We start from the raw sequence: 27,545 nt of genomic DNA on the forward strand, positions 1-27,545 counted from the left end.
GTTAACACACCAGGAAGTTATTCATGTTCATGCCAAACTGGGTATTACAGACCAATTGCAACACAAGACTGCACAGGTAAGGATTATATATATATACCGGTACTTTAAACCAATGTTAAGTAGAAATACATGTATAGTGTTCAAATCTTGAAATCTTTACTATAAAAGCCAAACATAATAGAAATAGCAGGTTAGCAAGCTTTACAGAAAGACTTGTTACAGATGTTGATATACAGGGTGACCCAAAAGTAAGTTTACAGTTATTAAACTACCTTTCATATGGTGGAAGCTACTTGCTTAGTAATACCAATAAAAACATTCCTCAGAGTATAAATTATCAGTTTTAATGGTAAACATGATAGCTATGATAGCTACATTGTGATAAAATAGTTGATACTTGTTTATGTTGGTGTAACATTGTGAGAATGTGTTTTAATGTGTTATTGTCTTAGTATCTTTCATCAGTTCATGTGTCATTCTAGCTTAATAAAGCCTTGTTTTAGGTTTCTCTACAGTGTTACTTTAATTCTTATTACAATGTATTTAGTTAGAACAAGGCATGAAATGATGAAAGATACAATAGGTCAAATACTAGTATCTGTTGTAAATAATAGCAAGTAGTGTAGCAAGTAAATATCAACACTTGTAGCAGTAGTATGATTGATAAACAAATAGTAGTTTATGTAGTATAGTATATAAAAAAAACACTAGGCTGTAGTTTGGGGTGGTAAACCTGTAAACCTACTCTTGGGCCACCTTGTATATAGAAACTGAATAATTTTTTTTGCAATACTTTGGAAACCCAAACTTTTGTTCTAGTATGTAAGACTTTATAAAAATATAATACATTGCTCATTATTTAAAAATGATTGTATAATGCAATCTGGCTTGGTTATTACTGTTGCAAGCCTATTCTATAAACTGACTCAAAGCATTGAATATAAAATTTTAATGATAAAGTTTACTAATTATTACACATTTAAGCATTTTTTTAAAAATATCTCTAATATAAAAAGTGAAGTTCACTAAAACAACTTAAATCTCCTCACTAAGTCATTGCAATGTGCTAAATTAGCCTTTCTGATTTCATGATTATCCATGTAAGCTGTCCATTTCACACACTAGAAAATGCATATTGTAATATATTTAGTTACTAAACCTTATTTTTTATATTAATACAATAGACATTCTTCTATTTTATAGGTCTGATATTCTGAAATAAATTTCCGTATCTCCACCTTAAATTTTACTAGTGGAGTTTTTGTAGCTGCCAGAGTGGATCTAGGTGGATGTGATGCCTTTAAAGATCAAGGCATTATTTATATATACTTCAAAGTGGCATGTATGAACTTAAGGAATGATTTTGGTAAGTAAACAAAGACAGATTATATACATTTAACCCACTAGCTACTAATGCGACCAAATGCCCCACTCGCTACTAATGCGCCCACCACAGCACACACACAGCATGACTTGTGTAGCTCTTGTTTTCCTGTGTGACGCGTGGTGTTATTTTGAGCTGGCTGGGTTTTTTTAAAAAGTAGAAATATAGATTGTTTTGTTAAAAAAGCTGATATTTTTATGTCTTTCGCTTCAGTTTCTATGGGCCGTCAAAGTTTGGTGATTTTTTTTTTATTTTCCTTAGCTGTGCAGGCCATTTTCTCAATGACCTTTCAATTTTTAGACCCATTATCGCAAATAATACACTAAATACAGCTAATAATGAAGTTGAAATTGATAAAGACATTGATCATGAAATTTAGCTCTAAATTTAGACTTAGATCTAGTTCGATTCTGAGAGAGAGAGAGTGAGTGAAGTAAACATTAGATCTAGTCTAGATCTAATGTCAATGAATCTTCAACTTCTTTGACTGATATTTTGACCATTTTTTTTAATCACATGAAAATGTTTGATGAAATAGATCTAGTTGGGTCATGCTAGAAGTAAGGAACACATGCAGAGCCACATCAGCATGATGCCATGTTCAGGCAACTAAGGGCCTCACGCGCACCCAGTGTAAGTCAGTAAATACTCAAGACATATACAGATTTTATATGTATATAAGCATAATGTTTATTGTATAGGCCTACTAAATTCCTACTTATAAACATTACTGGTCTTTGGGTAAATGTTAGAGGGTACCAGTAATAACAGATCTGATTGGGGTGTGGGGGTCCACCTGTCTTCAAAAAGTCAGGCACTCGAACCTGTTGTTTTTATTGTTTTAATCTTGTAAAACCTAGTTATACCAAGTTATACATCATTTTAATGGCCATCCATTTCTCTCTTTTTTAGAAGTATTTTTTTTTTATTAATAGATGTTGTTTAATGTTTTTTTAAAATATATTTTTTAAAGTCAATCTCTAAATGTTTTATGTCAGTCACTAAATGTTTTAGGTCAGGCAGTTCATTTTAGTCTTAATTATTTTTTCTCCTATTTGATTTTTACTATAGTTATAGACACATAATAGGTTAAAAAGGGGAAATAATCTCAGCTCGTGCCATTAGCTCTTTTCTCTAACATCTAACTTAACGCTATGGCATTTAGTGCCTTATTCAAATTAAAAGAGAGAAAGAAAAACTGTAACATACCACAATTAGACCGTTATATGTTGGTCTACAATGTCTTTTAGTGATTTTTTTTTTCACAAAAAGAGTTCTTTTTGAAAAGGGGAATTTTGAGAGCAAAGGTTAAAGAAAGGAGAAATTTTGAAGAGTCATTACTCATCATTGAGTATAAAAGCAAATCATCATACAAAAATAAATTTAGTCTTAACTCTACATTTTAATTACTTAACAGCTGTGTGCCATCGTTGAAATTCTGTCACATCTCAGAAATACCTACTATAAGCATCAGAAATCACATCGGATTGTTCAGGCATTTACTTACCTGTGATGATTTATTGCCAGCAACCTAAATTTAGACCTTGAGGTGACAAAAAGAATTGGAAAAACTCTCTAATTGTATTTGGGGAAAAAAAACTACTGACCACACCAACCAAAATGCTAGTGTACAAAGCCTGCATAGCCACTCTTCTATATATTAATGAGAGCTGGCCAACATACATTCATAAAGAGCACAGAAAAACAGTTTTTTATCGTTTCATAAAGTTTGTTATTAAATAGAGCTAGAACAAAGATTCGATGAACATAACTTGCATTGACATACTAAAAAAAAATATGTAAACTTATCATTTTAAAATCAAATTATTTTCTTTTTAGAAGAAATCTTTAAATGATCAAATCTGAATATGTAATTGAAATGTACCTATTGTAACAAATCTCACTATTCAGGTTCTCTGCAACTGCACTTGACAACTCAGGTCTCCAAAAACTTAAATGTCCAACAAATCACAGCTAATACTGTACAATTGGCTACACATAACACTGACTGTACAATGTTCTGTCATGGACATCTGAACTGCTGTATCAAATCTGTACTGTTGTAGCAAGACCTCTGCTGGCTTCGCTGTACTTTGTTGAACTCTGTCGTAATGTACTGAATGGTAGATCGAGAATTTGTGACTGAGTCAACTCTGGTACCTTTGTTCTTCATATAGGGTCTCTAATGGCATTCTAGAACCGGATTCCGTTAATCACATGACTCTTGAGTGAGTCACATCTCTTGTGACTGGCCTGAGTTCGATTCAGAACACTGATCCTGCCCAAACCGCAATGTTTGACACTCTTCTCAGGTGACCGTCACAACTCATCCTGGTTGACCGCTCATCTAGCGCTGGCCTGGGGCATTTTGCATCGGCTAAAAACACACACACCACTACCCCCATCTTTGTCACCACCAGGATTATAACTCTATTTTTAAAAAAAAAATTTTTTCAGGGTTCAAGTGCACTTGGAGCTCTGGATGGAGTTATATTATTCAATGCAACTATTCCCACCTCTCCAGTATCTGGCTTAGCAGCTATTGGCACAGACAGCTATGGCTTGGCTCATTTTCCTAATCTTGTATTAGATTCAGTGACAAGTGGCTTGAAAATTATGCAATGCTTGTAAAATAGTAACATAATTAGTATAGCTTAATTTATTTCTATCAAAGTCTCACTTTTAAATCTTTGTACAGTCACTGCCAAGCTCTACAATTTTTTTATGGAAATTGATTAGGTTTTATAAAATTCTAAATATTGACTGGTTAAAATTTTGAATACTTTTTTACAGCCCAACACAATTAAATAGCAATTGAGATCTCACCTACATCTTAACACATAACTTAACTTAGGCCTGTAAGAATTAAAGCTAACATGAATGAATATCTGGGAGAGAAGTAATGTGACACATGAAAATTGTATGTTGATTTTCTTATGATGGTTTTGTCAATACTTTAAAAATATTTAACAATTTATTCTTATGAAATCTAATACAACTAGGTTTGGCTGTAGTTAGTTTTGTTAAAAGGTATTAAGAACATTCCATTCTGTATATATTAAACGTTTTTCTAATGTAATTGCATTCAGTGATTATCAATATTTAAACATATATACTAGTGTTTTGTAATCAGTGATTTTCATTTTCTGGTATCAGTTTGTTCCCATTTAGATTGCAATCTTTCCAAATGTGAAAACAAGGTGTCTGCATAATCTTTGAGACCATTTTTAAAATCACTTAAATTTATTTATTTGTTTCTATTTAATAATTTGATTGCCGGGGAACAAAAGATTATTTGTGTTGTTTGTCTTTACTATTGGTGTCTTGTATCTCTTTTGTGATGGTAAAGTCACAAAATGTAGGAAACATCACTGTGTTTGGTCCAGTGTTCCTATATGCAAGTCTATTGTATTTTCTATATTATTTTACAATTGTAAAAAAAAATAATAAAATTGTTGCACTGTTGATGTTTTCAAATTAACATTTTTATTTATTTATGCTTACATATCTGTTGTGTTTTAGTTAGTTCATAAATATAGATTCTTAAATTAAATTGTTTCTTTCCGCACTTATAAACTATGATCATCTGTAAGCCTATTTTTACTTTTTTTTTAACTTTAATGTTCTACTTGGATATGTCACAGAAATCATTACATTTCTTTTTTTTGAAACCACTCTAAGGAAGCATCTATTTTAATCATATTAACTTTGATCATAAACATTGGATAGCTGCCTGGTTGTAACGTAGCAGTATGCACGCTGGACTGTTGATCAGAGTTCTCAATGGTCCAGAGTTCATACTCTGCCCAATGACATCCCGGTCATCTTGCAGGAGGTTTGTACTTGGAATTTAGTTATCCTCAACTCTGCAGGTACAGCCAAAACATGTAAAGCAAACATTTCTTTTGTCTGGCGCACAACTAGCACAAGCTTGGATGTATGTCGAATACCAGAACAGTTTACTCTAAAGAAAAGTGTAAATATTTGAAATCCATAAATCTATATATGAAAGTCAAAACATGGACTCAGTCTTCTGTGATTCTCCTATTTAAAGATAATTAAAAATTTTACCCATTTTTTTATTACCTCTTCCTTGAAATAAGTGATCACTTTTTGCATTCAATGTCTTGACTAGAACTGCAATGGTCCTCTTTTCTAAATCATTTTTTTTTTATTTCTTCACTTAAAATTGTAAATTGTAATGCAACTTTTTATTCAACAAAACATTTTTCTTTTTCAAAAATACTGAATATCACACTAAGGCTTTTAGCCATTATGAGCCAATGCATGAATTAGATTGAGAATGGTAATGCCTTATGGCAATGGTGAGTGACTACAAATTGAAAGATGTCATAATGAACTTAATTAAAAGAACAATAAATAAAATATTATTTTTAATTACAATTTGACTAAGCCAAACCTAAAATACACTTAAAAGTAAATTCAGCTCAATGCCCATGTTAATATTTCGGAGAAAAAATTCTGTTTCATTATGTTATTATTAGTGTATAGTTGATTCTCTGTAATGAAGATAGTCCTGTTAAAGGGAAAGAATCAAACTAAGGATCTATAATAATAAGGCTTGTCTTCGAGTTCGAAGATTGTTGAGGAATGCAGTATTTCCCAATGCTTCGCAGCACCAGCTGTGACCTACATATTTTGCCTCTTCCAGCACAGCATAACCATTGTCCATGTATAGAAGTTAACAAAATGCTTCTCATTCGTGATCAACGATGTCTACAAAACATCATCGTCATGTACTGGTACTGAACACGAATCCCTGTTAGTTCACACACACACACACACACACATAAAATCTCAATGTGTTCGCAAAGTTTAACATATATTCTCATTTTCAATGTAGCCTTCACTAAGATGGATGCAAAAGACGAGCTTATCTGGGATATTAAATTAGTCATGGCCTATGGAAGCATATACGTTATTAGGTTAGCTCTTTTCTACGTTTCTTTTATCGACTCTGTTGCGGCTAGTAATGAGTTGGCTATTTATCTAAAATACTGTATTGCCCCTGATATATTAGGCTATCAATTAAGTCTAATATTTGATTTCAACACTGATGTGTAAGATGCAACTCAATTTTATTGACATGAAAACAAGAAGATGAAAACAACACTAACAGGAGACTGTAATACACACTTATAGGCCTAACATACTTGAGAAAAACACGTGAACACACTAATAAGGCTTGTCTTCGAGTCCGAAGATGATTGAGGAATGAAAGTATTTCCCGTGGCTGCGCAGCCCTTGCAGATAGCTGTGACCTACATACCCGCCCACACCCAGGGCAAGCATAACCATTGTCCGCAGGTGGTCGATATAGATTTTCTTTTCGCCGTCTGCTTCTGTCCTCGACAGCAGATTTTCTTTTGGTCTCAAATGTGTATCCCGCGGCCTTTGTGAGTGACCCCCAGCTGTCTCGTTCTGTTCGATCAGTAGAAAAAGGGAGACTAAAAGAAAACAAACACATAACATGATAACATCTATAAATACACATATGCCCATGGATGCAAGATCGCCGGCTATAGCCGGCAAAACCGAAGTTTAAAAAAAAGCTTGCCGGCAAACGCCAGTCCGACTGATTGCCGATTCAGTATCGGACTTTTTTTTTTTTTTTTTCACATTCACGTTTTGTACTTTCAAACTAAAACTTAATAAGTTGAATTCAAAGAAAGACAGGGGGTTACAATTCTTAAGTTACAGCGCATGCGCTATTTCCGAACTTTCGCTTTGTATCAAAAACGTAAACAAAAGCTAGAAACAAATCCGTATGGCCCCGCCTGAGACGCCTAAGACTAAGTTAGATCTAGCAAGTAGATCTATTTATCTAGATCTAGATCTAATTCTAATAAGTTTGATCTGCCGGCATAAAAATTGAAACCAGACCTAAAGGCTAGATCTAGTCTAGAGATCTAGATCTATTTCTACATTTTAAAATGATCTTAGAAGTTGAACGTATTTACCCGAAAATGCGAAATTACCGTACCGGATCATTGCCGTATTAATAATGATAGTAACGATAGTTATAAAACTTATAGAGATCTATAATAATATAGATCTAGTCAATTCTAGTCTTGCCTTTTTTAAAATAAGTTTTTTATTATTAGATCTAGTCCTAGAATCTAGATTTAATTATATCCAGGCCCAGGGACTAGACCTAGCTAGTCAGGCTAGATCTAGATAATTGGAATAATTATCTTACAGTTACAATTTACCAGAGTCTAGATGTAGCCTGACTAGGTCTAGTCCCTGGGCAGAAGCAGCATAGATCAAAAGAAGATCGTATCTATTAGTATTATTTTATAATCTATTATCAGATATAATATTCTACTAGTAAAGTCTAGATCTAATTAAATCTAGATTCTAGATCTAATAATAAAAAAAAACTTATTTAAAAAAGGCAAGACTCTAGTCTACATCTAGATTTAGATTTTAGATCTAGTAATCTAGATCTAGTTGATGATTCTAGCTAGGGCTAGTAAGTAGGGGCAGGGCTCACTTCTATGATCTAGCATTACTAGATTAGTGTATATAGATCTAACTAATCTAACTTCAAGATCTGAAACTAAATCTAGAGTATATAATTTGGATTTAGGTCTAGTCTATACCTAAATCTAGAGAAAATCTAATATCTAGTAGTAGCTCTAGTGACACTCTATTCCTAGACAAGTTAAAGTCTAGACTTAGACTCAGAGAATATTGTATGTCTAGATCTGTAATACTTAATTAACTTAATACTTACTAGTTTCTTTATTAGACCTAGATATAGATAGATGTAAATTGATGGATCTACTTTGTTACTATTATCATAGAGTTAAAATAACATCTTGACTAGATCTAGATATCTAGTTAATCTAGTATAAAAATCAGTCTAAGACTAAGTACTCTAAGCTACTATTAGTTAGAAGATCCAGTTAACTAGTTCTATATTTGGTAAGATCTACTGACTACTCTGTCAGCCAATAAATATTTAGATCTATTAGATCTTTTATTTGAAATAGAGTTAACTTTTAACATAGGTGCTACAAAGTTTGATTTATACTAATATAGTAGTAGTAGGTAGGCCTATCTATGTGCATATTATATATAAAAAAAATGAAATGTTTAAACATACATGTAGATTATAGTAATTTAAGTAAAAGCATAGAATTTATAGTTTGTATTTAAAGACATATATATTTATATATATATATAGCGGTAAATGTTTTATTTATGTCGAGAAGTATAAGAGGCATCATGCTTGCAGGTTTTTTGGGATTGCCGACCCCCCCTTGCAGGCAAAACGGGGTTCTGTTGCTTGCATCCATGCATATGCCTATAAACGTAACAGCCTCCTTTATAACAATAATAATGTTATATTATTACAAGCAGGGGAGGACTGGCTATATGGACATTTGGGCAATGCCCGGTGGGTCGGTACTCAAATGGGCCTAAAGGATCTTATGAATGCCACTATGGCATGCATAAAATTGTTAAATGTTTTATATTCTCTTATATAAGGGGCTACATCTTTAACGGACTATAGTGTAATACTAATTTAATCTAAAACGTTTTCAAAAATAATGTATTAGTAATAGCCTACATCCGTAGACAGTGCTATTAGTAGGCTTCATCCAAAAGGGCCAACAAACATAGCGATTCAAAAGCCACTTATTAACATGCATGACTAGATTGACACATGAAGCGCATTTGACGTAATTAGCCTATCTTCCTGAAGACGTGTCTGTAATTTAAAAGATAAGATTATAATAAAACCACCACACACCATTCCCTGGCCACTGCCAACAAAAGGTAGATAAGGACGCCTAGCTGACAATGGCGACCTGCGGATTTTACCCATAGACTATAATTTCTCTCACTGGTGACACTTCCACTGAAACTTCCAAGTTCAACTTACTCAGACTAGAGTTGAGAGTACTCAGACTCCTCTCATTCTGTGCACACTACACTTAGATCTAGAATCTAGAACTCTAAACTTATTAAATAATCTAGATCTACTCATCTAGTTATACTATTACTATACTATAAAATACTATAATCATAGTATAATCTAGATCTAGAACTAGAAGTTCAAGTTCTACACTACTACTCAGTACTAGTCTAGTAGTAGTGATAAGTAGTACTACTTGACTTACTACTAGACTAGTCTAGTTACTAGCTAGAGTCTAGAAGTTATTATTTACACTGTACAGTGACTCACGTAACAGTTATCAGTAAGTAATCAGTAACTCACTCAGTAACTGCCATTCAAACTTAAGTAAAGTTAGTCAAAACACTAAAATTTAAACAATCTCAGCTTCATAACTGACTTGAACTGTGGGAGTTGAAGTAAAATTGAGTTCTAAGTAATGCAATATAACTGTAACTAGATCTAGACTATCTATATAATATATATTATATGTAGATACTCCTAAGGATTGAAACCTAGCATACATATGTGATATTTCATTTAAAATAGTCTTCTCAAAGGTGCGTCTCCACTCCTTAATTTACTTTTAAATTGCTATAAAATAAAAATCATTTAAAAAAAATCAAATTTGTTGTCAATGCTGAACCACCACCACTCATCCTTTAGTCTGTTGGGGCAATACACATGATCTGCTTTTTTTTCTCCATTCCTTTTTTCTTTTGTAACCATGACTAGAATCTCTTTTAACAACAGGCCTGTCCTTTCTTTGATGTCTGCCCTTCACTTTTTCTGTCTGTCTATTGTTCTTTTTCCTTTCTTTTTTGTTATAACTAGGATAGATGTTATATACTATAACTAGGATAGATGTTATATATTTTAAAAAACCAATCTGGGCATATATTGCACCAAGTCTTTTATTTCAGGAAACATTTCCATGGCTACCATCTACACTTGCTGATGTACTGGAAATAGTGGGTAAGACTCCTCTATTTTTTTAAAGCACACTAACACTAAGTAAATGGAATCTAAAAATTAAGGCTTCTGTACATATATTTAACACTAATTGATTTGTTTTCATTTCAGATGTTGAAACTGCTTGTTCTGATGAATTGACAAGAGAGAAATTTATTACACTAGTTGGGGCATTACCAGTAAGCTATTTGTTTTTATCAGAAGAAATCCATAAAGAACATTGTTTGACAGAATCAGTCATCGGATAAATGGGTGCATTTAGTTTCTATTTTTTTTAAAGTGTGTTTAAATCCTTATTCATTTTGGTCTTTGTTTCATTTCATTTTATTTCAGGCATGATAATAATCTGTGCTAGTTTTATTTTATTATAGATTTTTAAAGTGTGTGCCTTTTCATCTAATAAATGTTTTTTTTTTTTTTTTTTTAAACAGCAGTATATGAGGAAAACAATATTTTAATTAATAGTAGTGTTGTATTTTCAAAAAAGTATTTTTATGTACTATTTCAGAACACTATTATAGCTGATTGCCTTTTAAAAGAAAGATTAGACCAAGACTCCTTAGAGTTGGTTGGTTTAGTCAGTTCTCAAGTTGGATATAATCAGAAATATGTGAAGACCGAAACTCGACTTTAGTAAACCCTACAGTGGAACCTGCTTAAAGGCATACCTGGTATGCAACCCTGACCCCTCCAAATCCCTAACCTTCAAATGTTTAAACCAGAACACAACTTTAGTCAGTTGTAAATAGGAATTATTAAAATATTAAGATGAGGTGATTAGCAATTATTAAAATATTAAGATGAGGTGATTAGCAAAGGTGCTGTGCTAGTTAGCAATAGAGCTGTTTAAAAATAATGGTTTCCAAATGTTATGCAATTAATTTGGTTCCAATTTTATTCTTCTTTCTATTATTTTTGTTTACAGGTTGTGAATCATAGCCTACAAATAGTTTTGAAATTCTATGCAAGCATGAGCTACTGTGTTATAATTATTATTATTTTTTTTTTCAGTTACAAGCAGCAGAAGTTTAATTTGTTAAGAGAAGAAAGTGAAGGCTACTCAAAATTAATCACTAAATTAAATCCAGATTTCAATCTCAAGATTTCCTGGGAACAAGTGCTGCAGAATATTCAATCATTGATTGGTAACTCATTGGTCCATTATGATGTAATAAAAACCAGTAAAATTAATTTTCAACTTTAAAATTCAAAAGGGCGTAAATTAGTAACTTAATTATCAACTTTTGTTTTCTTTATATTTTTTTAGGTTGTTTTGATCTTCATCCTAACCGCATGTTAGACGTTATCCTTGAAGCTTTTGAATGCCATCCTGAAGAATGCCTCTTCTATGTTCCACTCCTGCGCGCATACATTATAGACAAGTTGACTTTGTGCCATATTCTAGGATTTAAATTTCACTTCAGAGAGGTAATACTCTTTGTTCTGCTGTCTGAGCCATTGTTAGGATAAAAGTTTATGTGAAGAATTAAAGCTATCATCATGAAACATGTCAACATATTTGTGTTTTGTTTATCCTGACATTGTTTCATTTAAATTGTTCTATTTCTCAGTCTGCTGACTGGAGCACTCCCAAATCATTGTTCACGTGCAGCACTTTTATTAAAGAATGAGCTGGTAGATCTAAATGACTTGTATTCTTATGTAAGTTGATTTTGGTAAATACTCTGAACTTGTACATCTACTGTATTTTCTTGCATATAGTTATTGTGGGTTATACAACTTTTACAAATGAATGGCAGCTGTGCCAGTGTAAAAAGGTACTGGGTTAACAAGAATCATTTTATTCTTAAACAAAGAATAACGGAACCTATCAACATACTGGTGTGTCTTTATACAGTTTGCTGTGTTTTTGTTTACGTGTACATTGGAAAGCTTTATGAGCATCTCATTATAAACCTCAAGAAAACAAATAGTACCAATGATGGTACTTTATTTACCAGTAATTTAGTCACACTTTGCACATGTGGGGTATATAATGGTGTTGTTCGTACTATTTTGTTTCTACTTAATTTGTAATTTGTGCAGGTGACAATTATATGCAGGGTATAAAATGCATGAAAATATGCCACACAGCTTTCAAAAACATTCAACTTGTATTTTTATTTTTTTTTTACTTAAAGAAATCTTTTTCCAAATGCTTGTAGTTGTCATTCTTAACATTTTTATAATTTGTTTTTATGCTGTTGTTTATGGGCTAAATTTGGCTCTTCTGTATTGGATGTACTGGTAATATTATGATTGTGAATTTGACAGTTATTACCAGCAGACTCTGAAATAATTCCATTTCACAACAAAGAAGTCTCAGATGCCAAAGCCTATGCTAAAAAGCTGAGTACTGTGATATTGGCTGATAAAAAAGAGGATGAAAAGAAAGAAGAAGAACAACAGATTATTGATTTGGTAAGGTCTAGCAGTAGTTAAAGCTATTAGTTCATTAGTATAAACATTTCAAAATTGTATGCCATTATTTCTACTTTCTATGTCTTTTAATTTGTGTGTTTTGTTTGTGTCACCATTTTATTTTAGATGGTGGTTGGGTGGGTTCATATTATAATGAGTTATATACTGTAGACATTATCAGGAATTAGGGTTAGGGTTAGGTGGGTTCATATTATAATGAGTTATATACTGTAGACATTATCAGGATGAATATTTGCACATTTATACAGCTCTCATAAATGAGGAAATAACACTTAATGTAGCAGACACAAATATGTTTAATGTATATGTATATAACAACACTACATAGGAAATTTGATACACAATCCAAGAATAATCAGTAATAATCCTTTATAGAAATACTTGACAAAAATAGTAATAACTTAAAAACGTACAAATGTCAACTGCTTTATAATAACTCTATAGTGACTGCTTGCAATAACTTTCTCAAGTGACTACCTTCAATGCCTGCCCCTTACTGACTGCTATCAAGTAACTACTTAGCTTAAGGTTAAAAGTGTTCACCTTCAGAAACCATGAATTGTGAATTAAACTGGTAATATCAAAATAGTGTATCTCTGTATGACACCAACTTTGAGGTGGTGATAGTTTGTATTTGAGCTTAGTAGTATAACAATGGTGTCACTGCTATTATGTGACGTTTGATTGTATATAGTAGTGTACTTAAAGATGAATTTTGTACTACTTGATGTCACACAAGTCCACTCCGATTCATACAGAACAACACTTATTAAAATTCATCAAATAAGACCTTGGTTAGCTGACAAGATTTATTTACTATAAAATAAAAAAACAGTTCACTGGCAATTCCAGCCATAAAGAATTACATATGATGCTTCATAAATCCAATGAAATATTCTAAGTAAACAACTGGTATTAAACTATTGAATCAACTACATTAGACATCCTTACAGTTTAAGAACATGGCGATCACTGCCTCTACCCATGTGGTTAAAATTCTAGAATGAGATTTGTGAACAAGAATATACCATGTACTTTGTGCTTCCCAACAAAATACATGTCACTAACTATCAAACAATGATGTGACAAAATGGTTAAATACACTTACTAGATGTGGTGGCTGAGTGATAAAGCTCTTGGCTTCCTGGGTTTGAATCCTGATGAAGAGTGAGATTTTTTATCTCAGGATCTTTAGAGCACCTCTGAGTCCATCCAGCTCTGCCTGACATTAGTTGGGGAAAAGTAAAGGTGGTTGGTTGTTGTGCTGGCCACATGACACCCTTTTTAACAGTGGACCTGGCTACAAATGACCTTTACATCATCCACCCCATAGATTGTAAAGTCTGAAAGGTTAACTTCATCTTTACTAAAAGCACATGCAGAATTAATGACAATGTTAAGTTTGTGCTTTAGAATAACAAAACATGTTTCTTTGTTTTGAAAGATTAAAGAATTTATATTAATAAGTGGTTAACAATATGACTTAAGTAAGTTTGGCTATCTTTTTGTTTTCAGAGAGAAAACATTCAAAAACTTGGTCTGTGTGAAGCTTTGCTAGAAATAGGAGCCTGGGAGAATGCTAGGGCCATCATTGACAGGCTGCCTGAAAACTTTGTTTTGGTTCATCCATCCATCTCCTATGCCCTTTGCTCATTAGTAAATAGAGTGATAGAACCTCTGTATGAAAAGTAAGTTTACATTTCTAAATAGAACTAATATCAGTATGATGTTTTACTGACTTTTTTTTTTCATAAGAATTTTAAAAAACAACTAGTTTTATTATCCTAATTTCTTGTCTTTCAGGAACATAGGGTTAGCATCTGTGTTAGCCAAGTGGAGAGTTAAGAAAGTAGAATCCTGTGATTGTCCTCTAGCCTACACCTATCACCAGCTCTATCACTTAGCCATGCCAATGTTGTATTACCTGGTCCATATGCTTCTCAAGATCCTATTTTGATGGTGAAAATATAATTTTAATGTTTTTGTAAATATGATTATCTTATTTTGCAATTAAAAAAAAATATTGTTCAACTAATTATTTTTTCATAAATATTTAAATGAATTACAATTAGAAGCGAGATCATATTCAATTAATATCCCTTAAGTAATCACCAGCACATAATTCTATTATATCTAAGACAAAGTATTAGAATTCCCATATACAAAATGGTATTACAAAATAAATTATGTTTAGAACTGAAATGAATAGTACAACATTCTGTTACAATGGGTTATTAAAAACTTTTAAATATAAAGATCATGAATAGATTAAATGAAAAATTACTTTTCAACACTTTTTAAACCAAGCTAACACTGAATACAGTTATAGCCTGAGTGTGTATTTTAGAACAGAGTGAACATAATTTTTAAATTTTAAATTTTTAAATGCTCTTGAAGAAGTCCTGCTACCATCTCTTTCCCTTCTTCTTTAATGGCTGAAGAATTGTGGACTCTACTAAAACTCTATCCATATGAGATACGGTGAGAGAGCTGAATGTTGCTACATCTGTAATTATCTTATGATCATGGACACTTGTTTTTATCGAAGTGGGCATCATCTTTTAGATTTTTGTGTGTGCCTCCCTTTAGCAATAACATTTTTCTTGTTGCCCTACCTAGAAAATGTGTTGCCCACTTAGAGGCTTAATGAAAGCAAAAAAAAACAACAACTTTCTTTTACCATTCAGATATCATCTCTATGGGACATGGAAAAATGAGAGTTTTTTCTTGTATCCAATACTTATCAGTACAAGAGCAGATTGTCTGGATAGAGCCAAATACATCATGAAGTAAGTCTAAAACTTGTGTCCTGAGATGTTTAGACAATTATTGCCCTTGCTTTCTCTTGTATTTAATCCTAACACTGCCATGAGCTGCCTATAGTTTGTGTTTATAAATAGAATTCTCAATTAAATTGAGATACTTAATTCGAAAATTCATAAATCATAAAGTTAGGGTAGATATGTTTTTAAACAATCTCCTTTTTTTTCTGTAGGCGTTTTTCTAAAGAGACGGTGAAACCCTCTGGTCGACAGTTAGGCAAGTTGAGTCATAGTAATCCTAGCATTGCTGCCTTTAGTCTGGTTTTGAACCTCGAGCCCCCTTCATAGGTAGCCAGGCCAAGTTCAAGCGTACTTAGCCTCTTGACCATGCTTCCTTATTAATATTTTCCTGCACTTGTAATTATTTTGACATTGTAGCCAAGTAAAAAGAATTTTAAAAAAAGAGGGTGTCTGGGAGAAAGTTTTTGTGCTTCTTTTTTATTTGGGTGCTCAGCAAACACAACTCGATCACATGTCAATATAAAAATTTCCTGATGTACATTGAGATTCAAACTTATGCCCCTTGTTACATGTCCAAGCAGTTCATGCCACTCAACCTCACAGCCCATCTTAGTTGTTAGTGACAGTGGAAAATATGACAAGAAAGTTTCCTCTTCATGCAACTCAGTACAGAAGAGTTTGTGAAGAGATTACCTCCCATTGATGTCTTGTTATCAACCTACCATATCCCTCATTCAGCTGCCTTCTTTCTCTCCAAACTTCTCTATGCACATGCTATCAATGTAAGCTTCAAATTGAATTGTCTGCCCAGATTTAGTATAACAATATGTTTCTTAATTTTTTTCTTTGAAAAGCAAATAATTCTTTTCATCTTTAAATTGTTCTTATAATTATTCTTAATACTCCATTTTTAAGTTTGGCAGGGTAGTTGATTGATAAAGTGTTGAGCCTTTTGAATCAAAAGTCACAGATTGGGTCTTGGTGAAGCATTATGGTTTTTTACTCTAGATGGGTATGCATCTACAGCTGGTGAAGTCAAGGTCATTGTGCTAAGCCACACTGCATCGTCATTTACCCTGGAGTCTTTAACTTTCACTTTTTGTTTTAAAAAAAAAGTTTAATATACTAATGACTGTTGTGCAATACTTAAGAGAGTGAACCCAAGTCTCTACATCTCATTACAGGTCAAATATGATGAACTGAAAAAGTTGAAGGACAAAAAGAATCATAAGGTAGCTTTTAGTATATTGTTCAATCTTTTGTCTTTTTCTACTCATTTTCTTTTTACATAAAACATTTTTTTGTGTCTCTCATTGATTCTAGACCATTTGCTACATTAATGCTTACAAAGAGGTTATGGGACCAGTGGTTGAAGCCATCAAGCCAGTGTTTTTATCTAAAATTTGGGATGACCTGACGTAAGTCTTACATAGCAGCCCAGCTTGATTCAAGAATGAATGATTGATTCCCTTGTGTAACCCAATGAATGTTTCCTTGTTCCAGGCCACAGTTCTACATCACTTTCTGGTCACTGTCCATGTATGACTTGTATGTTCCTAAAGGTGCTTATGAGAAACAGATCTTCTGCAGGAAAATCAAATCAGTACAGTGGAAGCTAACAAAGACATGGTATGTAGACTAGATGTGATATAATGTTATTAATTCTGTATACTTCAAGAACATTAAACACATTTCACATTATCATTCCTTTATCATTCTAACCATTTGTGTTGGCAGCCAATAAAAGTTAGCCAGACATTTAAATTAATTGCCACCTCATTTAAAAAATAAGTAAGTTCCCTTTTCAGACTGCAATCTGAAGGGCAGATGATGTAATTATCATCTGTTTCTATGGCCCACAGCCAGCACAACAACCAACCAAGTCCCAAAATTAAAAATCCCAGTATTCACATAGATTTGAAACAGGAACTCCTTGTTTGAAAGTCAAGCACTTTATCTCTCAGTCACCTTGTTTAGTCTGTCCTTGTTTGAAAGTCAAGCACTTTATCTCTCAGTCACCTTGTTTAGTCTGTCCTTGTTTGAAAGTCAAGCACTTTATCTCTCAGTCACCTTGTTTAGTCTGTCCTTGTTTGAAAGTCAAGCACTTTATCTCTCAGTCACCTTGTTTAGTCTGTCCTTGTTTGAAAGTCAAGCACTTTATCTCTCAGTCACCTTGTTTAGTCTGTCCTTGTTTGAAAGTCAAGCACTTTATCTCTCAGTCACCTTGTTTAGTCTGTCCTTGTTTGAAAGTCTAGCACTTTATCTCTCAGTCACCTTGTTTAGTCTGTCCTTGTTTGAAAGTCAAGCACTTTATCTCTCAGTCACCTTGTTTAGTCTGTCCTTGTTTGAAAGTCAAGCACTTTATCTCTCAGTCACCTTGTTTAGTCTGTCCTTGTTTGAAAGTCAAGCACTTTATCTCTCAGTCACCTTGTTTAGTCTGTCCTTGTTTGAAAGTCAAGCACTTTATCTCTCAGTCACCTTGTTTAGTTTGTCCTTGTTTGAAAGTCAAGCACTTTATCTCTCAGTCACCTTGTTTAGTCTGTCCTTGTTTGAAAAGCAAGCACTTTATCTCTCAGTCACCTTGTTTAGTCTGTCCTTGTTTGAAAGTCAAGCACTTTATCTCTCAGTCACCTTGTTTAGTCTGTCCTTGTTTGAAAGTCAAGCACTTTATCTCTCAGTCACCTTGTTTAGTCTGTCCTTGTTTGAAAGTCAAGCACTTTATCTCTCAGTCACCTTGTTTAGTCTGTCCTTGTTTGAAAGTCAAGCACTTTATCTCTCAGTCACCTTGTTTAGTCTGTCCTTGTTTGAAAGTCAAGCACTTTATCTCTCAGTCAACTTGTTTAGTCTGTCCTTGTTTGAAAGTCAAGCACTTTATCTCTCAGTCACCTTGTTTAGTCTGTCCTTGTTTGAAAGTCAAGCACTTTATCTCTCAGTCACCTTGTTTAGTCTGTCCTTGTTTGAAAGTCAAGCACTTTATCTCTCAGTCACCTTGTTTAGTCTGTCCTTGTTTGAAAGTCAAGCACTTTATCTCTCAGTCACCTTGTTTAGTCTGTCCTTGTTTGAAAGTCAAGCACTTTATCTCTCAGTCACCTTGTTTAGTCTGTCCTTGTTTGAAAGTCAAGCACTTTATCTCTCAGTCACCTTGTTTAGTCTGTCCTTGTTTGAAAGTCAAGCACTTTATCTCTCAGTCACCTTGTTTAGTCTGTCCTTGTTTGAAAGTCAAGCACTTTATCTCTCAGTCACCTTGTTTAGTCTGTCCTTGTTTGAAAGTCAAGCACTTTATCTCTGTCACCTTGTTTAGTCTGTCCTTGTTTGAAAGTCAAGCACTTTATCTCTCAGTCACCTTGTTTAGTCTGTCCTTGTTTGAAAGTCAAGCACTTTATCTCTCAGTCACCTTGTTTAGTCTGTCCTTGTTTGAAAGTCAAGCACTTTATCTCTCAGTCACCTTGTTTAGTCTGTCCTTGTTTGAAAGTCAAGCACTTTATCTCTCAGTCACCTTGTTTAGTCTGTCCTTGTTTGAAAGTCAAGCACTTTATCTCTCAGTCACCTTGTTTAGTCTGTCCTTGTTTGAAAGTCAAGCACTTTATCTCTCAGTCACCTTGTTTAGTCTGTCCTTGTTTGAAAGTCAAGCACTTTATCTCTCAGTCACCTTGTTTAGTCTGTCCTTGTTTGAAAGTCAAGCACTTTATCTCTCAGTCACCTTGTTTAGTCTGTCCTTGTTTGAAAGTCAAGCACTTTATCTCTCAGTCACCTTGTTTAGTCTGTCCTTGTTTGAAAGTCAAGCACTTTATCTCTCAGTCACCTTGTTTAGTCTGTCCTTGTTTGAAAGTCAAGCACTTTATCTCTCAGTCACCTTGTTTAGTCTGTCCTTGTTTGAAAGTCAAGCACTTTATCTCTCAGTCACCTTGTTTAGTCTGTCCTTGTTTGAAAGTCAAGCACTTTATCTCTGTCACCTTGTTTAGTCTGTCCTTGTTTGAAAGTCAAGCACTTTATCTCTCAGTCACCTTGTTTAGTCTGTCCTTGTTTGAAAGTCAAGCACTTTATCTCTGTCACCTTGTTTAGTCTGTCCTTGTTTGAAAGTCAAGCACTTTATCTCTCAGTCACCTTGTTTAGTCTGTCCTTGTTTGAAAGTCAAGCACTTTATCTCTCAGTCACCTTGTTTAGTCTGTCCTTGTTTGAAAGTCAAGCACTTTATCTCTCAGTCACCTTGTTTAGTCTGTTCTTGTTTGAAAGTCAAGCACTTTATCTCTGTCACCTTGTTTAGTCTGTTCTTGTTTGAAAGTCAAGCACTTTATCTCTCAGTCACCTTGTTTAGTCTGTCCTTGTTTGAAAGTCAAGCACTTTATCTCTGTCACCTTGTTTCCGTTTGTCCTTGTTTGAAAGTCAAGCACTTTATCTCTGTCACCTTGTTTAGTTTGTCCTTGTTTGAAAGTCAAGCACTTTATCTCTCAGTCACCTTGTTTAGTCTGTCCTTGTTTGAAAGTCAAGCACTTTATCTCTCAGTCACCTTGTTTAGTCTGTCCTTGTTTGAAAGTCAAGCACTTTATCATCTCTCAGTCACCTTGTTTAATCTGTCCTTGATTGCTTCTCTTCTGTATAATTGTATGTTGAAAAGCAAAGCCACAACTATGATTTAAATAATAAAAAAAAAGAATTGTGATCTATTTAGACATCTATGGTCTATAGAAAACATGTTGATGTAATTGCCCAATTCCAATGCAAGTATTTTTGGACCGATCTTTTTGTAGTCAATGTATTCTATATGATGGCCTGGCATTTGATTCTGTATAATAGTTTCTTTAGAAATCAATAACAACCTGGTTATGATATTCAATTCTCGCAGCCTGTCAGCAAGAATAGTAAAGAGCAAGAAAGATGCAAGATCTTAACTGACAGATTGAAAGATGAAGCTAGGAGGCAGGTGGAGCATGTCCAGAGAGTGATGGAGAGACTAGAAGAGGAGAAACATTCTTGGTTTCCCACAGGTACTCACACATGCACACACACATATACATACATTGATACGTTTGTACCCATATCTGATCTTGTTCTAACTCTGGTTTCCCAGGGACTCTCAAGTCTGAGATGACCACCAATCTACTTCAGTATTGCTTGTTTCCACACTGTTGTTTCACTGCCAGTGATGCCATATACTGTGGTCATTTTATACAAGTTCTTCATAATTTAAAAACACCCAATTTTTCCACTCTTATTACTTATGATAGGGTAAGTATTGGGCACGTTCTATCTACAATATTTGTAGTTGGAATTCATTCAAATTACAATATATTTATATATGTTTGCACCAGTATTTTAAATACATAAACTCCACCCCATACTGTTGTTTTAAGATATATAGATGACAGGTAATCATGCAAAAAAAAAATCCTGTTCAATCCAGATTGAATTTTTTTTCTAATTTTAGATTTCTATAGAGCCTGAAACTTTTTGTAAATTGTTTTTGACTAGCTGTACTGATAATGAGGCTTGACGTTATGGCAGATTTCTGTGCAGTGCTTTAGAGACTGTCATGAGGTGGCACAGCAGTCCAGCTATCTATGAAAAGGTGAACAATCTTTCTCTCTGATAAGACATGCTAAGATGTGCTAACATTTTTCTAGTTATTCACTTTATACTTTTTTTTTTTTACTTTCAGGAGTGCTTCAACTTTCCAGGTTTTCTAACAGTCTTCCGTAAAGGAACTGATATGAATAACAAAATGAACAGACTTGATTATGTTAATTACAGACATGTTTGTCATAAATGGCATTTTAGGCTAACTAAGGTGAAGACTTTAAAATCAAATGTCTTTGCGTTTAGGTTTAGGGTTAGAGTGTGGACTTTTGGGGACTGATACCCTTCCCTTCTTTTGTTAAACAGTCAGTTCTGGTGGGGTAGCTATAAGAGCATTACTAATGTGAGGAGTATGATTAACTCTTTACCCCCCCCCTATACTAACCTTGATAGGAGTATGTGGCTGCCAATGGGTCTTCTCACACCTGTTTTTTCTTATTTTTCTTTATATAGTAAGGATCCTCCATAGAAAAAAAAAGCAGATTTCAAAAAGCTTATAGAAATTGCTCAATGTATAAGCAGACATTATTCATCATGTTTAATAATACAGAATTGCCCCCCTCCCTTTTTTTTTTAAATATATATCTATAAATTTTAAAAAATATTTTGTGCATCAACAGTATAAAACCAGAGCAGACAAAGCCTGTGTCAGACAGAGCTCAGTGCCTCCATCTCTTATACCTTTAGTACAACCCCTGTGCTAGATCCAGAATCTAGGGTGCCCAAAACATGGATTTGCATTGGCTTTTCTAGTTAGACTGGTTAAATAGGCTAACTGTTACCTTTTTCTTTCTTTAGTCTGTGATCACATGTTTGGAGTCCAAGAACTACAGTCAGATGAGAAATTCTTTGATTGTTTTGACCAAAGTAAGTTCTTGATAAGTTCTTGCTTTCAGATAATGAAGATTCTGAGATTATTTTTGTATCAAATGATTATTATAGGTAATTGTTGATGGTGATGATAGGATGTCATCAATAATTGAGAAGCTAACTATTAGAATTGAACCCAATTTAATAGTTTTGTAGATGTGTCTAGAATGAAAGATTCATTCAATAGTCTTAAAGACTAGTTTTCAACAAGGTCAGGCTAGTTTTATTTTCAGACAAGAAAATACCTGCTTGCATAAGTCTGTAAAAGAAAATAAAGACACAATTTCAGCAGCTAATAGTTTTTGAAGGTAAATGCTGCTTCAGGTGAAACAAAAAAATTGTTGGACTTGAACTTCTCTTTCAGGTTATTATTTGCTTGAATGTCAAAGCAACTGTTACTGTATGGGCTGAATCAAGTTTTGTTTGATACAGAAAAGATGTCCCTTTGTGGCCCAGTATCAAATTGTCTTCTCCTGTCAGATCTTGTACTGAGTATCTAATTGGTTTCTCCTGTCAGATCTTGTACTGAGTATCTAATTGGTTTCTCCTGTCAGATCTTGTACTGGAGACAGTTTGATCTGGTGAACTGTTTTCATTTAGTTCTCACTAATTATCTGCTGGTATTTAAAAAAAATGATGACCATGTTCACATCATTGTGAGCATACTGAGTTACCAATATTCACTACACAGTATTATCCCTAACTTTGTATCTGTTTTAACAATCCCAACATTGGTCATTTCTTTATTCACTTGCCTTACATTGTCTTGTAAATAACCTATCAGCTGTTCTACTTTACATATAGTTGTGTGACATAACATTTTGTTTTCTCTCAGATTTTGCCTAACTTTCCAAGAATGACTCAGATTGGAATGGCCATAGAAAGACAAGTGGATAAACTTAGTAAAGAGGAGAAGGATAAAAGACCAGATATTTATGCATTAGTTATATTGTAAGAAAGAACAATCTATTATAGCTAAAACTAGACATGAGTTGCCTGATAGTTTAGTCTAATTTTATAAATGCCTTTGTATATGTATATTTGCCTACCTTCACAAATGTTTATGTAATGCTATGCTAGGTATGCTGGACAGTTAATGAGCAAGAAACCAACTTGGGTACAAGAAACGGAATTCCATATAAAAGAAGTGAGTCTGTTGTCAAACTGTATGCACATTCACAACATTAATTTTATTTAAAAAAATATAACAATGCTTTCTACAGTTTTACTATATACATAGACCAATGAATGGACTATTTAAAATACATTTTTTATCTACCCGGTGTGAAAGTAATGAAACATATTTCTTCCCTAAGCCAAAGAAAACCAACAATACAGCAGCACAGAATCAGACACAACAGCAGTGGCAGTCAGACAGCTCATCAGGAATCAGTACTAAGAGAGATGTTGATGGTAAGGCAGGCTTAAATTTGTTTAAAACCTGTCGAACGTTTTTAGGATCAGTGATTGAGAGAGATGTAGATTTTAAGGCAGGCTTAAACTTGTCAAATATTTTTAGGATCAATGATTCTTCTGATCTTTTTTATTCATTTGTGATATTTGTCTTATGTTGAACAGGACGCTCCAAAGATGTCAAACCTGAACTCAGTTCAAGAGAAGAGAAGAGAGCTACAGAAAGTGAAAGAGAGAAGAGAGCAGCAGAGAAAAAAGAGAATCTACACTGGTAAACTGACATCAAGTGACTTTTATTTCACAGACTACTGCTTCTACCTGCTCTAGGTACTGCATCATTCTTCCATTCTATCTATGTTTGTGGGTATTATATACTTGTTTTTAACATTTTTTAAATTAATTTTGTCACATTCAAAATATTTCATACAGTTTTGATCTGAGTTTTTTTTCTTAATATTTGCTTTTAATTGGAGTTATAGGGTTATAGGTCTGTCACTTCTTGAACCTGTCACTTCTTGAACCTGTCAGTTCTAGTTGGAGCTAAAGGAAAGCAAACTTCCTCACATTTTCTATTTACATAATTCTTCTTTTTCTTTCATGTGGTTTGATCAGGTTGAAGAATGGAGCTCTAGTTTCTCCTTTGTGTTATATCTAAATTGTGGTTCTCTTGTGCTAGTTTTCTTTGTTTATGACTTTATTTTAAACTTTACCACAATTGTCAAATGACAATTTAAATTGTACAAACATCCCAACCCAATTGATCTGTACAATAAATGCATCGTTCTTTTTTTCTTTGTTAGTAAAATACATTTTTTCATGTTTTTTTACTAAACCCAGATTTAACTTGTAATATTTATTTCAATTTTGTTAGAGTAAAGAAAGAAGCTCGAGATAGTCCTGACCAATACCACAGGCAGGCAGGCACAGATCAGACTGAGGACTCAGTTAGGCCCAAAACGCCCAAGGAGGAGAAATTGAAGAAAAGTGACCGCTAAGACAGGGAAGCAACCAAGCTGGCCAAAGAGAAAGCCAAAGAAGAGAAGCGTGAGAGGAAAGAACGTGAAGCCTTCGCCAAGGAGGAAGAGAGACATTCATCCAGGGTGAAAGACTACGAAGGGAGCAGTGCAAGCCACAACTTGAGCGCATCCTCCCACAGACATAGTGCTGAGCCATCACCCAAACATTTGGAGGAAAGAGGTACAAAGTCAACTGTAATATCAATAGTTCAGGATCAGTTAGGAAAGTTGATTATTCATCTACCTTTTTTTTTTAACTTTCTCTTCCTGTGAACTTCTCACTGACCAATTTATTTTTGGGCTAGCCCTCCATCATTTCTTTAGTGGGATGGAATCTTGTGACCAACTTGGACATTAAGTAGTTAGTTAGTTCTCATGGTTAGATCTCCTGGACATTAAGTAGCCAGTTAGTTAAGTTTTCAAGGCTAGATCTCCTGTTCTTATGATACCTGTATTTCTAAATAGCTGGTTTCTAATCTATGCAAAATGTGACAATTTTTCTGTTATCCAATAAATGTACCTGTTAAAGTTAAGTTAAATGTACCTTTAAGAATTAAGTTAAATATAGACTGACCTAAAATACAGAATTTAAACTTTCATTTTTCTCTGGAATTGTAAACGTCTATTTCAAAGCTTGACATTTTACCACTCTGCCTCCTGTTGTACAGTTTTGTGTATACTAGTTCTACTGAAGAGAGAAAAAATATTCTTTTAAGTCACATGATTTCTTTCCATATTATTTATTTTCTATGGGGCTTTATAAATAGTGATATAAAACATCCAGTTAATAGAAGCAGTGCTCTTCTTTTACAAGTGTGGAATACATTTTTGATTGATTCAATCAGTTAGCAACAAAAGCAATGCCAATATTCTCTGATTATTTGTCCACATTTGCCAGACAATCCTTTTTCTCAATCACTGTAAGCATTATTCTTTATTTGTCATTTGTTCTATACCATTACAGTTGTTCTGAAGACCAAATCTGGTTTCAGTGGAAACTTCTTAATTATTTTTTTTCAGATCCTAAACGAAGGCGTCTGGAAATGAGTGGGTCATCTCAGGTTAGTATACAAGTGTAGTGGAAGGTTTTTGTCCTGAGACAAGTTCTCCCAGACAAGCTAACCACAATATGGTTTAAGGAGTATCCTCTCCGTCAAGTGTTAAAGCGTCAAAGATAACCCAAAGTCTAATGTGAATAAAACAAGATCAAATGGAAAGTGTTCAAAGCAGAGATCAAATCAATAAGGAAATCAATGTGGAAACGGAAGTAGAAGGTGAAACAAGGAGAGAATTAACAGAAGAGAGCTTGAATAAACAAGAGAAATGGAGGCAGTAAGATCCAAAAATGCTGGGGCCAGATGACAAGAGACGAAGGCACAAAATGGATGATACTGATACATTGCGGCTTGAGAAAAAGGTGAATCCCAGACATAGAGAGCACAGTGACAAGGGAAATGAAAATGTCTATGTTAAAAACAAAGAGCTTGATCACTTTGAAACCCTTCCTTCAAAACAATAACATTGATAAGCAGCTTGCATAGAGAGAGACAAATCTTGGATGGATAACTTATTTTTTGATGTATATTGCAAGTGGTCAGGTTTGAAACCAACTAACGTCACTCTGCCTACGACTGCCTATTGCGTCATGTAATATTGTTGCCAAAGAAACCAATGGAACAGAGGAAGAAATTTACCTTTCAAGGTGTCAAAAGCCTGATCTGTTTGATAAGCATCCTTTTCTTGAGGAGATAGAGGTGTAGTGAACAAAAATCTTTCTGTGAAGAGAGGAAATTGGTCTTATGAAACATGCTGCTCATCAGCCTTTGGTTTACCAATATGTGCAGTTAAAGTCAAAGAAGCATTTATTGAAAGATACTGACATATGATGACTGAAATATAGACGCCTTGAAAGTTGATAGTAGGGAAGATAATAAATGATCTCTTCTTGCTGCTGTTAATACCACCTGCAAACCATTCGACTAGCAGAGTCCTGATATCAAAAGAAAGTCATTATTTGAGCAAAGTTATAAAATGCTGCTGTCTGAACGAAGCAGTGCTGTCTTCCCACCTGGTCAGAAGTCTCAAGTGAAGTTGGTGTCTTCAGCATGTTGAGTGACTGCCAGCTACGTTGATGTACTGCTGTGATACAAGAGTTAATCCATCCTCTGCAGCTGTCTGAAACAACCTAAGAACAAGGTCATACTGAAGGAGCCATACAGAAACGAATCACTCTCCATCCTCTATCCACTGAAATGAAAACAACTAGCAGGGCCTATAACATCCAACCCTTTCTGGATTTTGTTTTAAAGTATTTAAAAAGGCAAGAATTCAGTGCAGATATCAATAAGAAATATTAACATTGATGAAAGCTGTGATTTGACATGTATTCTGAGGCAGTGACCATTTGGAATTCTCCATGGGTATCCATTTTTAAATTCCGATACTTATGCTATTGGAAATAGTTATTAGGTTTAAAACAAGCTTCTTTGTGATGTTTGAGTTATAACCTGTTTTCTGTAGACATCAACTCAATTTGCCCATGTTGAGAGTAAATTTTGCACTATGCTATATATTAGATAACATCACTAAAGCTTCCAGTATAAAAGGGCTACTAGACTCTCAACCTGTCTGCATTGCATTCTTGGTCCCCTGTTTACCTGTCAGCTTGTTTTGTGATGATGTTTTGACGTGTAGCTGCTTATTGTCACTCCAGTGCGATTGTTCCTTTGTCTTACTTCTGTTAACAATACTTGTCTTTTGTAGTATGTAAATAACAGGAAATGTAATTAATATGTTTGTCTTTATGCTGCACTGTTAGCATGTTCCAAAAAAAAAGGGGGTGGTGGAATGGAGCCGTGATCAGTGGCAATACAGTGGTCTCAGCGAAGTAGCAATGGAAAGATGACTAGAAACTTTTTAAGACCAGAAAGTGTTGACCATAGAGAGGGACTGAGTACATTTCTTGGCTAGTAAGAATACAAATGAAATGTTAACAGGAAGGTGGGAGAACAAACTTGATAGAAACAGTTGTGAGTACTGTACACATTGTTTTGTGAGTGTACTGTACACTTTGTTTTGTGAGTGTACTGTACATTTTGGTCCATGAATAAACAAACCAGCAGTAGATTGTATGCAACATTGATTTTGTCTGTCTCTATTTTTCA

The 27,545-nt window shown here is 34.0% G+C and overlaps 1 pseudogene; it reads left to right on the forward strand.

The window, feature by feature from the left end:
• The first annotated feature begins 1,212 nt into the window (after positions 1 to 1,212).
• Positions 1,213 to 27,517, forward strand: LOC129922756 (THO complex subunit 2-like; annotated as a pseudogene).
• Positions 27,518 to 27,545: the final 28 nt, after the last annotated feature.

The sequence above is a fragment of the Biomphalaria glabrata genome, chromosome 14 (genome assembly GCF_947242115.1).
Source record: "Biomphalaria glabrata chromosome 14, xgBioGlab47.1, whole genome shotgun sequence".
Taxonomy (NCBI): Eukaryota; Metazoa; Mollusca; class Gastropoda; family Planorbidae; genus Biomphalaria; species Biomphalaria glabrata.